Source organism: Podarcis liolepis (genome assembly GCF_965112155.1).
Source record: "Podarcis liolepis genome assembly, chromosome: 4".
NCBI lineage: Eukaryota > Metazoa > Chordata > Lepidosauria > Squamata > Lacertidae > Podarcis > Podarcis liolepis.
The window spans coordinates 50,087,373-50,102,119 of NC_139558.1; the positions used below are offsets into that span (position 1 = coordinate 50,087,373).

At 41.9% G+C, this 14,747-nt stretch overlaps 1 long non-coding RNA gene across 2 annotated transcripts in view; it reads right to left on the minus strand.

The window, feature by feature from the left end:
- Positions 1-732: 732 nt before the first annotated feature.
- Positions 733-14,747, minus strand: part of LOC310704692 — a 125,717-nt gene continuing 111,702 nt past the window's right edge. The window contains exons 1-2 of one of the 2 annotated variants that reach the window (XR_014524955.1): positions 11,055-12,768; positions 733-3,063 (exon numbers count right to left, since the gene is read on the minus strand). This is a non-coding gene — a long non-coding RNA (uncharacterized lncRNA). Of the gene's footprint in view, positions 3,064-11,054; positions 12,769-14,747 lie in introns of those variants that run through there. The other variant, XR_014524954.1, reaches the window with a different exon arrangement.

Here is a 14,747-nt window from a genome sequence, read left to right on the forward strand (position 1 = left end):
CCTGGGGAGATTCAGTTCACTTGCAGCATGTGCTGAGTTGGGAGCCAAGCTGCATGGCTCCTTTGTCAAGGAAAGAAGCAGGAAGAGAAAAAGAGAAAGGGGGGAGGAGAGGCCACTGCAAACCTGCCAAGCCACACCCACTCTGGTAATTTGTGTTCAGGGCTCAGGTTAACTTGTTCATGCACACAAGTGTGAGACAGTAACTGTATATTTTAATATTTTTATTTATTAAATTTGTATACTGCCCTATATCCGCAGGTCTCAGGGTGGTTCCCAAGATAACAACAGTACCTGAAGACACATGGAGAGAAGACAATATGTTATACACTAAACCAGCCTTCTCCTGGTGCCCTACAGATGTTTTGGACTTCAACCCCCATCAGCCCCAGTCAGCATGATCCAACGGTCATAGAGGATGGAAGTTGGACTCCAACAACACCTAGAGGGCCGCAGCTTCCCCATTCCTGGCTTGAGCACGTTTTTTTCCAAAGGTGATGGACAAGAAAATAGGGAAGGCATACCTACTAGGCAGATGGTTTTTAAAGCACTGATTTTCTTAGTTGCCCTATTATAAGTGTGCCAGAGATGTATAAAAGGCATGTTTGAAAAACCTAGGTATACTTACTTAGACTCAGGTCACACATCTCACTAACCAACCCCCCCCCCCCATTTATTAACAAAGGTTTGTGATGTCCTGGCTCCCCGGCAACATATACAGGCAGAGAATATCACTTGGAAGGAAGGAAGATATCTTTATTCAGGCAAGTAACGGCACAGGCTCCGCAGCAGACGCAGTGCTCAGGAGTCATGATTTAGGAGCAGGGCAAGAAATTCAGAACTGAACAGAAGTGACAAAGATGTCCCAACAGGTTTCTCAGCCATTCCACCGAGCTTTTATAGATGAGGCACTACTTGTAAGGCTCTCTTGCCTTGTGAGAATACCTGGAATATAAGCACAGGCTCTGTCAAGGCATATAGGTCTGTTCCCATCTGCAAAGGCATTACAGTGGAACTTCGGGTTACGTAGCATCCTCCGTACAAATGCTTCCGGTAATGAGCTCCGCTAACCTGGAAGTAGGTGCTCCTGGTAGCAAACTTTGCCCTGGGATGTGAGTGAAATTTGCGTGGCAGCGGTGTGATGGCGGCAGGCCCCCTAAGCAAAAGTGCACCTCAGGTTAAGAACAGTTTCGGGTTAAGAACAGACCTCGGGAATGAATTAAGTTCGTAACTGGAGGTACCATTGTATCTGGTCCTAGGTGACAACACTGCAACCTAATGCCTCTGTTCAATCGCTGCCACTTCAGCTGATTAAAGTCCTGCCAAGCCTCCACTGAGGCTTCCTGTTCTACAGGAAGGTCAGAGGGGACAGTCAGCATTCCTGTTCCCCTTTGCAAAGTGACTGAAGTTGGGGTGGAAATGGGAGGTTCCACCCCCCCTTCAACCCTGGTTCCCACAATTCTGCCCCTTTCCTCTGTTTCTTCCTGTTCTGTTGGAGCCTGATCCCAGCAGCACTGCAGGGCACATGACAGAGGGCAAGAATGCCAGCTGGAGTCTTCCATGTCTTTCAAAAAGCACTTCCTCCCTTTTTTCCCTTTGACCTGCCATTACAGGTGCTGACTCCTTGTATACAAAGCAGAACACTCTTAATCTCACGCTATTAGATGCACACTCATTAACGTGTTATAAAAGAAATACTTGAGGAATGACTGGATTGTTGTATAAGCTAGTACAAGTGTATACAAGGGAAGGTTTTTGCTACAGATATAAAAGGTGGGCCTCCAGGCTGCTTGGCTGTGCCACAAGATCTGGGCACTCAGATAGTCTGGATATCTTCCAATCTACTTGCCAAGTTTGAGGCACATTGGGGAAATCTTGTGACTGAGTTCAATTCTTACGTTAAGATTTCTATTAAACCTGATACTACACACCTTTCTTTCCCCCATTTCCGGGTTGCCATAGAACATGTTGGATGCTCCTATTGTGTAACAAGAACCAGCAACTACAATTTGCACTGCCATACTTGTATCCAAGTATTATGTAAAGTCTTATGGCTTATCCACAATTCTTCTTGCAGGACCGGGCATCAGACTTCCCATACCCCAACCTGTATAATGAGAGACCACAGAGACTGGTTTGGGGTCAAAACAGGCCACAACTTTATTGAATACAGATGAAAGAGGCTTGGCTTGGGCATGGGGCAATCTAAATACTTCTGGCCCGCCCGCTGGAAGTGACGCGTGGCCAATCCAGGCAGAGGTTCCTAAGACTTACATCCAATAGGGTGACCCCCACAAGGACCACTGTCTGAGGGAGTACCTTTGGTCCTGGTCCAGGCCACTCCCCCCAGATCCCTTTAACGGGATACCCCAACGTTTGGAGGGTCAGGCGGAGACTACAACCTCCCCTCCATCCAAAACAAAGGATTGCCCCAATGCCCAACCGCCCACCGAGCAAATGCTCACTGCCAAACCACTCATATCTGCATCCATGCCCTATTGCCTTCAATCGTATATCTCAACCAAATATTGTTTCCTGCTAAGGAAAGATGCATGCCATCAGGCCGAAACAATGCCTCATTTGACAATGTGATATTGTGGTGGCAAACTACCCAACCACCACTGGAGTATGTGCTGCCTCACTGCACAATTAGGCTTTTTCCGAGCTTGGTTAATACCCGCTGGGTCCGGGTTGTGCCATTGTCATCTCTCAAGCATCTTGGACCACCCCAGGCTTATGGAGAGGTACAAGTTGTGCAACTTCTGCAAGTCCTCAATTATGGCTCACGTTAAACAATGCTCTTTCATTGGCCCAAATCGTTTTCCCCCAACTGGATGAGCAAGGCATCCGGGGTGTGTGTGAGTGTGTGTGTGTGTGTGTGTGATTCAATTCTTGACAGGATTAATGGCATAAATGCAGGCCACTTCATGCCTTGGCGGCCAAACTAGTAAATCAAGATGTTAGACGGGAGCTCAAGCACAGCTCCAAGGCCAGTGGTGATGGCGTGCATCCGAGCCCAATGCACAATACTGTGACCGCTAATCTAGATATGCTTGTTAGAAGAACCTGCAAAGAAATTGTGATAAAGTAGGTTGTGAGTTATTGATGCTGGCTGCGTATATACTTCCTGTAGGTCTCTGACCGCCACATGCCCATGGCCTTGACAGAAGCACCCCAGCATCCTAGACAGAAGCACCCCAGCTTCAAGCTGTGCTGGCTGCCCCAGTTCTGAATGAATGTGTGGCATACTGCTGAGCTTGCTGGTAATTGCCTTACACAGGGCCCTAGAGAATTGATTCCTGGCCAGGGGGGACCCATCCTTGTGCATAGGCGCCGACTCCATGGGGCCTGAGGGGGCCCGAGCCCCCTCAAAAATTCGTTTGGGGGGGCTCCGCCCCAATAATCTCAGGCGCCCCTCCAGCAGAGCGCCACCGCCGTCCCTCCCCCAGCCCAAAATGCACAGGGTCGGGCTGCATGCCTCCTGCCCTCCCTCCCGAGCAAAAGCTCCACCCAATTTCCTTCGGAGCTGATTAATAGGCGCAGCACACTCTCCCCTATTCGCTCACGAGGAGGCGGCGCCACTTTATCTGCATATTCATGAGCTTATTTATTATTCATGAGCTTTCCCGGCCCCCCCCCAATATTTTTTATAAGTCCGCGCCCCTGTCCTTGTGAATGAAGAGGGGACCATCAACATTGGGGTACAACTGAAGAAAACGCCCAACATCCTTCACCGGGCATGGGCCCACACCCCCGAATGTGGGAAGGTGAACTGAAGCACCTTTGGCTAGTTACTCTGTTTTTGAAGCCCAGATATTGATGTAAACAGAGGATGGGGAAAGAGAGATATTGCTAATGAGAAGCCCCAACCAGCCCCACCTGTTCTATTCAGCACAGGCACACATTCACCCACTCTAAGTGCCCCAAAGAAGGCCATGGAATATGCTGCTCTGAAGAGCCTAAACTCAAAGCAGAACCAGTAAATCAATGGCAATGATATCCAAATTTACTTTAATATGTTGAAGGTCATGGGTCTGCACTTATATGGAGCTGGGGGATTCAATCTATGCCATCCTTCCATTGCCTTCTTAACTAAGAATCCCAAGCAAGGGTCGATGGAGAATAAGCATTTGGAAAAAGAAGTAATACCAGCCGCTTGGACCGTTAAGGTCTTGGCTGCGTTGCCCATGGACCTACGATGGGCAAGGTATTGCAGAACCTGCCCTTCCATTGGTGCTGAGGGGGTGGACCTGGCACACACAGTGCCAAACTGTAGCACAGGACCCTTGTTTGAAGCAGTGGGTGTGAGGCTGCAAGTGAAGGTTTCAAATTCCTACCATGCCTTTTTATAAGATCGAAAAGCAGATGATGATGAAGTAGTAGTTGTCCTACAGCTTTTCCCTGGGGGAAACCACTCTTTACTGCTCAATCAGAATAAATAGCAATTCGGGTTTTCTCTGGATTGACATTGCTTCCCTTGGAAAAGAGTGGGGCAAGGGGAAAACCACAAGGTACGGCACAAGCAGAAGCGTGGATGAGCCCAAAGTTGGTACAAGAGCTTGGATCCCTTAACCTTAAAGGAACCTTCAGTGGGAGGGGAAACTGTATTAAGGCTGTTGTGTGAAGTTCTGAAAACAAGCAATGCTGAAACGTAGCGTGAGAAACAATGTGCAGAGGAAGAAGGCTGTAGCATATAAACTCTAATGGGTCCTGAAGAGGTCTGCAAAAGAACTTGTATACAATCTTACACAAGAGCTTGAGCAAATGGAAGAATTTCTCTGAATGTGGGGCCACTTTTCTTATGCAGTGCATTTCGACGAAGCTTTCTGATGGTGGAAGCCATGATGTTCTTATAGAAGCCCTATTATGACAGAGTCCAGGAACAAAGTCAATGCTGCCATGGCTGTCCTTGGCGTCTCCTGCTCTCCCCTCCCCTTGTGCACACCTTCCAATGCTCCAGCCCCAAATAAACTCTCTGCCATAGAGCAGCTTTCCCTCCTGCTACAACTGGGTGCCCGTCAACTGCTGTATCTCAATTTCTGTTTTTATCTCCCATAATAGTAGAATAATAATGGCTAGCTGTTTGCACGGATTACTCTGACAGTGTTCATGAATATTTACATGTGTAAATATTAAGTAGTATTAGTTTCTTCCTCTTTAAATTGGCAGGTGACCCGACATGGGGGCGTATGTCCGCCTTTCCCTGTGGCATGTTGCCATATGGCACCATTCCTTTGCTGGAGCCATCTGGATTTGATTGAGTACACATGTTCTCTCCTCTCTCCCCCCCCCCTTTTTACTGGCATCGAGCCTCTTGATTGGTTGTGCACTCTGCTTGTGGAATAATCCGCAATAATCCAAGGATGTGGGATAAAGTAATTGGTGGATGTGGGCTAATAAGTCTGGGTGCAAAGGACTCTGCCTTAGTGCAGAGAATTGGACTGGATGTCCTAGTACTAGAATTCTGTGGTTTCATACAAATATAGCTTGTTTTCTTTAAACCGCAAAAGAAGTCAGCCTTATTCCCTTTGGGGTTGTCTTTAAAGTCTGTGGCCAGCAGAGGTCAGACCTGCACTACAGAACATACCATTGAAAAGAGAATGTATTGACTTTTAGAGAAGGAGCACCCTGAAGGGAGCACACCTAGCTCCTTCCAAAATCGGAAGTCTCCACAGAGTGTGCGTTCCTTTGTCACAGTCAGAATAACTTTTTCATGGATTGAATAAAACAGGTTCCACTTAGGAGGCTGATGTTCGCAATCTCTGCCGTCAAAACCGAGATGGTGCTTTTAAAACTGCATTTCAAATAAGATGTTTTTCAATGCTTTGCATAAATTCAAACTTTTCCATTAGTGAAAGCTTGAAGAGTGTTATCAGCAAGGTTACAAAATGTGTTTACTTACAGATCTGGAAAAAGCAGCAGTGTTGAGGCATCAGATTTGTCATCTGCTCATGACTAGCAGATGGTCCTCCTCCTTTACAAGTGAGCTCCATGACTCACATGCCGTTTGCAAATCCAAGCTTGTACTCGACTGCAAAGGAGAGGGGGACATCCATGCTGCCAGCCCGTTTGATGCATTTGGTGTTTACTGATAATTTTTTCCTTAGATTTTCTGAAAGGTTGTATGTTACATTTATCCTCTGCTTTCTTTCTGGGAAGCTCAGGGAAATCCATGTGGTTCCTGCAGCTCTGCCATCCAGACAGCAACCAGATCTGCTTAGCTTCAGCAAGGATCCTCTTCTTGTAGATGCCTCCAGAGACTGTGCACTTTCCAGTTTGAGAGATACTGACTCCATCAAATAGCTTATTATTTTCAATCCAAGGACTGTCTCCCATTCCAAAACATCTCCACTCCATGAAATGTAGCATATATGCTTATTTCTATTTGTGCTCTACATAACAAATATCAAAGCATTTGAAGAAAGAAGAACACTTGGAATGTGGTAAGGGCCAATAGATAAGCATGATTTGTTATAATTTGGGAAATATAAGCAGATGTAGACACCTGGTATAGAATAGATAGGATAGAAGTTGTTAAGTTAAAGTGAGATAGTCATTCAATTTTTTAAAATGAAAAAGATCCCAATTTAATAAAGGCCAGCTCATTTTTGAACCTGCTCCTGAGCATTCAAAATACTTGCAACATCCCTATGCTCAAGAGAGAATGGAGAGCACACTTAATAAACAATCATCTGGAAATAACTGTCAAATTAGAACAGAAGCCAAATGCAACAGTTTGAGATTAATAACTTCTGGATTAATATAAAAAAGCCTTGGTAAAGTTCAGTTCCAATAGGCTAGAAGCCTGCAGTTTTCTTTGTGTTTCATTGGCTTGTTACACGGAAAGATTTTAAACCTTCGTAGTTTGTAACTGTTATAAAATGTGTATTTTTAATTTAATTCCTAGCGTAGTTCTATCAGGGGTAAAATCACTATATCAATATACTCCCCAGCAGCAGTGTTCAGGATTGCAGCTGTTACCTGTGGATATTGCGGATGCCATGCATAACTGATTACAGTACCTCCAGCGGTGGCGGTGGTATTACATTAAATACAACAATAGTGTCTTTGGGTGTCAAGAACCACCGCTTTCTGAAGCTGTTATCTGGTAGCCTCACCAGCAGAATCACACATAATGACTATTACAGATTTATTTAATCACAAGGGAGTGCTTGGCAAGGTACACAGCCATCTTCAATATTTTTTTTCCATTCCTTATTACAGTAACACAGCCTTTACCTGAGCAATCTGATCAAGGGGTGCAGCCCTATTTTAAATATGTCCCACTGATTAATTCATTCAAGTTACTGCTCCCAGTTCCAGCACCACTTTTGAGCAATTGTACTCAGGATTCGGCTGTGCTCTCTTAATGTGATTTGGCACCCAAGTTCCATGCATTTATCTCTGTGTTACCCTGTGACATTGTGATAGCATCTATTCAGTCTAAGCACTTAACAGCTAGGTCCAGAAATCTTAATATCCAAGCACATTGCCTCTGGTGGAATGTTATAAAGGGTGGCATTAAACAGCTGACCCCCTGAATTCAGTGGATCTAACTTAATCATGTTCATTGATTTCAATGGGTCTATGCTGAGTAAAGCATAGTTGAATAACACTCAGAGAAAACTGCAGTGGGTTGAGTCAAGACAGAGCTATTGCACTTAGTCCCAATAGAAATTAATGGGTCTTACTTTTCAAATTGATTTCAATGGGGCCTTAGTTTAACTTGGTGAGACTGGATCCAGCCCAATATTATTATTAGCAGAACTGTTTTTTAAAGCCCTCCCCCTTTTTGTGCCTGAAGCTTTATTAGGATAATTTAAAAATAGAAATCTTCAAAATAAACAACCCCCTATAAACCCTACTCAGTTCCAAATTCCTCCTGGATACATAACAACATCAAAGGCGATGCCAATCACACTTTGCCAAAAATGAAAATGTCTAAAGTGGTATCATATCTTTTCGAATTCTTATGAGAGGCATTGTTTTTTTACATTTGCACAGACAGAACAAATTTGCTCTATAAACATTTGTTTCTGTTGCCTGATCATGTTAAGTTTGATATCACTGCATGATGTTTTTATTTGCCATGCTTCAGTACCACTGTGGAGGCTGCAGAAGAAAGATGGTTTTCTAGCTATGGAAGGTGAACCCAAGATAACTTCTTTGCTCTTCTATAAACTACCCTGGATATATGATCATCTTTTCTGTATAGGATCTTCCTAGTGACGCGAACCAAACCTCATAGATTACTCCAAGATGTGTGAATTCAGTTAGCTTCAGACACACAATTTAGTTCACCTTTAGCATAACTAAAAACACTGTGAACATTTGAAAGTAGAATATCCCCTGCATCTAATATTATATTAATTTTACTTTAACCTGTTGGGCCTATTAGGGTCCAGGAACCACCTGGCCTTTCCCTGGCCCAACAATTGTCTTTCCCTGTTGAGTAAGGATAAGTTTTTGTGAAAATAAAAAAAAAATGCATTTTTAATGCAGTCTTCACCAATGTTTGCTCTTTTTCAGCTATTTTGTTGTGTTATTTAGGGATTTCTGTAAATTCTAATAAAAACTAACCTGATCCACAACTTCCTAATAAGCAGAACAAAGTATAATCATCCTTTGGATTTTGCAGTCATCCACATGTTGAGATACAGTTCTTGACTTTAAAATATAGCAAAATGCATGAAAAATATGTGCTTTAGGCTAAAATACATTTAGAAACATGACATTTGAGAGAGAGAGATTTTAATCATGCATAATTCTTTTTTAAAAAAACAAGTCTTTAAAGATGCATTTAAATACAATTTTTAATGCAGATTTTTTTATTATTATAAAAAAGCAGATTAATGTGGACAGGGGAGAGAACACATGTGAAATTTGCATGAACCAGAAAGAGCATGATCTATCCATCTCTGGTAGAGGATACTAGATACTAATGGAGTTATTGCTTTGTTTATGCCCATTTGAAAGGCGAGTTAGGAAGAGGGACCTGTTGACAAAAAGTCACACAAAGTTGTTTCAATTTTTTTGTATATGGAATGCGGCTACACAGACTCTCATCCAGTTGCATAGCGATAAGATGATATAAATGCAAAAAAGGGAAGGAAATAAAATACAGCTATATTCATTTATACATATCTTTCAAAACCACCCTTCATCCCAAGCAGAGCCTAAGGCACAAAAGAGCAGGTAATAAATACAATTACAAAACATAGATATTGTTCAGAAAACAGGAAGCCATATATGTTACATTTATAATGAAGGAAGGGTTCCAAACATGCTAATATGTTTGGAGCTCCCTTTAGCACTTTTGAAAAGTGAAATATCTGTTCCAAAGCACTTCAGAAGCTTGACTCAAGTGCCGAATCCAAATCACAGTTCTTCCCCCATTCACTATTATTGGGATATTCAAAAATACTAAGTAGTTTTTCTTTTTGGAAGAATTTGATGAAAGGTGCAGACATAGTACTCTGTCCAAAGTGGAAGCCTGCCAAATTACAAATGGTTCCAGGGGTTTTGTGTGTGTGTGTGTGTGTCTATGTCTATGTGCTGGGCACCTTTAAAAAAATCCTCCAAAATGAAAACACAATCTGTAACTTTTAAAAAAATGTTAGAGTTGGATGTAATATGCAGCAAAGATAGCACCTTCTGATTGGGTGAATCTGGCAATTTACAGAAAAATAACTTCAAGGATTTTGGAGCTAGACAACCTTTAAGATTTATTTGGGGGATTTATCTCTCTCCCTTCGGTTTTCTGGGCAACAATTTTATTAGGAAAATAGCAAACAGTTGCCCCTAGGAGATTAATCTGCAATAAAAGTATCTGTTTCCACATTTTAGCATTTTTCATATATGACAAGCTTGTAGAGAAACGTTTCAATTTTTGCACTTCCTGGTTTTTTTAAAAAGTCCAAATCCCCAAAGTGCCCCAAAGAAGTTAGAAGGTCCCTGCTGTGGTTTGGGGTGCCAACAACAGTCAATTTTTCCTCAATATGAAAAAATTCACTTTCCACAAAGAAAATAAAATCCAAGGTACTTGATAAGATCACAAAAGGAAATAATGTTTTTGTGAGTATTTTCGTTATCTTCCAAATAACAACAATTTGCAACCAAAAATTCAAACGTCACAGAAAACAAACCAAAGCAGCTGTGAACACAGTACGTGGTGTAAAAAAAAATGTGTTGTAATATAAAACTGAACTGCGTCCATGACAGTCAGCTGCAATGCAATACAAAGGAGCAAATCTCACTGGCATTATGATTTAAGCTATATGTTGGTAAAATGCCCTCCAAACGTTGACCAGACTCTGGTGCCCATCACCAGCAACATCTGGAAGGCTACGGTTTCCCTACTTCAGCAAATAATAGATCTGAAAATAGATCCAAGTGAAAGCTGTGAGAGATAAGAAGCTGTACACTGAGTGCTACCAAAGATGATTCTGTATTGTATAATAGTTTTGATGGTGAAACCAGGGTTCGGTTGCCTTCAGATGTTATTTCCACTGCTAACAACTGCCAGGCAGGATAAGTCTATCAGCAGCTAAAGACTACAGTGGCTATGTTCTACCTCCAGCATCAGAGCCAGCATGTCTTTGAATACCAGTTGCTGGGAATGGTTTGCAGGATTCCCATGGGCATCTGGTTGGCAACTGTGAGAACAGTTGCTGGACTAGAAGGGCCATTGGCCTGATCCAGCAAGTTCTTCTTACGTTTTTATGCTCTAGTGTTTGAGCATGTAAATGTTTCTTTAATAATTAGCAAGAGCAAAAATTATCCTCCCAATCCCATTTCTGCACAGCATTTACAGAGGTGTATATATTCCACTAGCTTGGAGTTTCCAGTCCTGTTTTACGTGCCAGCAGTAATTGCTATGCTGCACAAGCTTTTACTCACGCTATCAGATAATGGCAAATATTTGTACAAGTAACATTTGAATCTTGTTTACTAGGGTACTTTCTCCAGGCTAGGATAACTTGCCCCTTTTTATAGCTGAAAGGGCCCTTTCACAAGCCCACTTGATCCCATGAATATCGGAGAGAAAAGTCACTAACCTGATGACTCTTTCACTACAAAATGTTCCCATGGACTGGTCTCAACCGAAGCATCAGATAGATTTTGTCTGTCAGGACTTGCTGTAAGAGTTACTCAGCACTACAAAGTGTTTGCTATGTAAATAGGTTTATGACACTTCCTCAGAAGAAGCCCAGTGGGGAAATGTGCCATGTCAATGCAAGTCAACACAGCATATGAAATACTCCTGAACACATTTGATCAAACGATTTCCGTGTACAACTCAAAACACTTTTGCATATGGGAGCAAAAATGCCAACTTTTCCACCTCCAGCTTTAATACCACAGGGCTGGGGGTTGAGTGGGAGAGTTCAGGACTGCTTGCTTTACACTGACAATGGAAAAATTTGACCACGGAGGAGATAAATGAGTTTCCAGCACCTTTTTTTCTCACGTATGTGCTGGTTTGACTTTGAAGCAAGAAAAAGGCAGTTTGCTTGCTTAAGAAAAGACACTACCAAGCACAACCTCCACTTCTAGGATTTACAATCATGAATTTGATAGCCAAAATGAAATTCATGACAGAACAACAACAACAAAAAGGATTGTTCTCTCAAAATAGCACTCATTTTTTTAAATGAAACTATACATGTTAGAAATTTTAAATATTTCAAATTTACGCTTTACATACTATACAAGACAGTTGTTAAGTATATGGTAATTATTTTGATGATATCTAATTTGGAGTTTGTATTTTCTGAGTATCTTCTTTCAGTATGTACAGGATCCAAAGCCCCAGATCCTTAGTCCACGAAGCTTCCATTTTAGCTATCATTATTAGCAGCCAGTAAGAGAAATTGAAGCTTAGTAGACAGGTGGCAAATGCTAGGAAATACCAACGCAATGCAATCCATGATCAGTCCAACATAGCTTCAGAAGAATTTGCAAATTATTAACTTTGAGCATGTTCTGTCCATCTGTGTCTCCAGGTCATTGGAGCTGACTCAGAATTCCACTTTCAGTTAAAACATATCTTTTGAATTTTTTATTAAAACAATTGTTGCTTTCCGCCACGATTATATGTATTATGTGCTGAAAATATCCAAATTTTGCACCAGGAATCTCCAGAAATCTATGTGTACATTCCATACATTTAAAGCATATTTACACCCAAAGGATACTGGAAACTGCAGTTGGTTCTGGGAATTATAGCTCTGTGAGTGGTTAAAGTTTCCAGGGTTATCAGGGAAAGTCATGCTTTTTAAATGGGTGTCAAATGTAGTGTGTAAACTCCATACCACAACATTTGGTTGTAGGTCCCAATTGTTCAATTTATATATAGAAAGTGCCTAAAAGGGTGGCGGGGGGAGAGAAACTGAGCAAAGAAACAGAAAAGATGCCCTCTTTTCTTTTTGGCTATTGTTTTTAAAAACAGTATTAACAGCATTACAAAAATGACCAGCAGTCATGGAGTCTGCACTTGCTCTTGTTGCAGGATGTATCTCTATTAAACTTTTATTCTGTTGTACACACCTAAAAACATTCACTATTCACTCTAATGATATAACTGATGGAATGTTAGACACATTAACTATTGATCCCAATTTTCCTGTACTTGTCAGGAAGACGTCTTGCATTGCCTCTGATATTTGTATAAGAAATAAAAGCTGACCATGTTGCATTAAAGGAGTCCTGTTTTATTTTTCCACAGATTAAGAGAAGCTGGTGGGTTAATTTTTCTGCCACTATAGAGTGTGTGTGTGTGTGCGTGTGTGTGTGTGTGTGTGTGTGTAAAAACTAGCTTGGTTTTTTCCAGTATTGTGATACCATCAAATATGCCACAAATGTTAATAATTTTTAAAACACTGTCCCCTACAAAAATACATCTGTAATTTAGGATGTTTGCATATGTTTTTACCTGTTACTTTAGTCATTTCTTTTACCAACCACACCTGCCTCTGAAAAGAGGGATAAAATTTCTGCTTTGCTTGAAAGTCCACTGGCATTCCTGCTACACAGTCATCCAGTCTGTAGTGCCATCTATGCAACATTTATGTGAGTTCCCTCTCACTAGGAGCACCCAGAGAGGTTTGGTTTGGTTTATATTTCTGCAGAAGAGCTGATAGTATCTGGTATCAGGTGAGAGCAGCTGGCTAGGGTGAGATTCTGACGGGTGGTTAGAGAGAGTTGGCTGTCACATATTAAAAGGGTGGGAGGAGAGAATTGAGATTGTTTGGGTGGAGAGATTCTTTTGGTGCCTGGCATTTTGTGAGGAATATTATCTTCCTGTTGGTGAAGCTGTGTTCTAATGAGTGATTAAAGTATTATAGGAGGTCAGTGGTACAGTATTTCGGAGCCAGTGGTATGTGGAGTAAGGGCGGGTTGTCAGGGCATGTGGGTGTAGGGAATTTGTTGCATGGTGGGGTCTGAATAGTGTGGCTGAATGTGTAAATGGGGAGTGGTTGGGTGAGTATTGTGTTGGTTGGGTGCTCAGGAGTCAGGACACAGAGCAGGATGGCAGGAAGGCCACATAAGAGGGATTGCGGGATGGAGTGGGTTTCCCTTGCCATATTAAATTCCATTGCTGCATATTTTTAGTGCCTCCTTTAGATGACTCTCCCCACCCCCAATTCTCTTAAGCCTAAATATGCTGCCTGTAGAACATTCAAATAGTATAATAGGTTTTTTTAAATTGCCCTTCATAGCCATTTTCAGCTTGCAATACTAATTTTGCAATGCGCATCAAAAGTCTGTTAATATTTTCTCTCATTGTTGGGTTAGAGATAGAATAGTGTGCCAGCTGAATGCATAGCCATCTTATTCCCACATGCCTCAGATTGTGTTTTATTCAGCGCTCAAATAGTGTTTTGCTGGTAGATAAACATCTTTAAGTCTATAGCCCTCTGTTTTGCCATTCTTAGAATGGATGGGTTTTATCTCTACTAAAAAAGAGAGAGAGATAGGGATGATAGAGAAAAGATTTCTGGTCTTATGGACTGCTCAGCAAACATGTCATCTTGCACTCTCACTCCAAAACTGAAGTTGGAATCACTCACCAGAGCCTCAGTAGAATGCCTCACACGCTCACCTCCAGCATCCCTGGTTTCTGTGACTATGCCCTACGCCAATGCAAATATTCTTATTCCCATGCTTATCTCTCAGGCTGTGGTGTGTGATTTGGGCTTATTGTCCGTGGCTGACGTGTGAAGGGAGTCCTGGTACAAAGGACTTTGATAGTAAATATTTAGTTTGCCTGTAAATGTTAAGAAACTTTGTGAAAATAATATTATCTTAAAACCCTAATAGTACAGTTACAAGTAATAGATGGTTAGTATTCTGTGCCTTTGCTGTACATAGCTGGGACAAAACAGCACGTACCTTGTTTCAGCATAGTATGGAACGTAAGGCACAATGTTTAACAAGATATCACAAGGCTATCTACAGCACTGACTGCATGTACTACAATTTATGAGTTCAACTATAGGGGAACACCCCCACCCAAGAACCCAACATCTACTGAAAGTCTTGACAGAGACAAGACATTCAGATAGATCATTTATTGTTATGGTCAGTACAGGGTTGAATTAGGTAGGCCCTGATTTCCCAAGGGATACTCTTAACTGTCTCCCCTGCTAGTATTAATTTGAGAGATTACATCAGTGATCCACAAATGCACTTGCCAGCTCATTGACAGTACTTACATTTTTCATCCTGCAGAGTGATAGAGGAGCCAA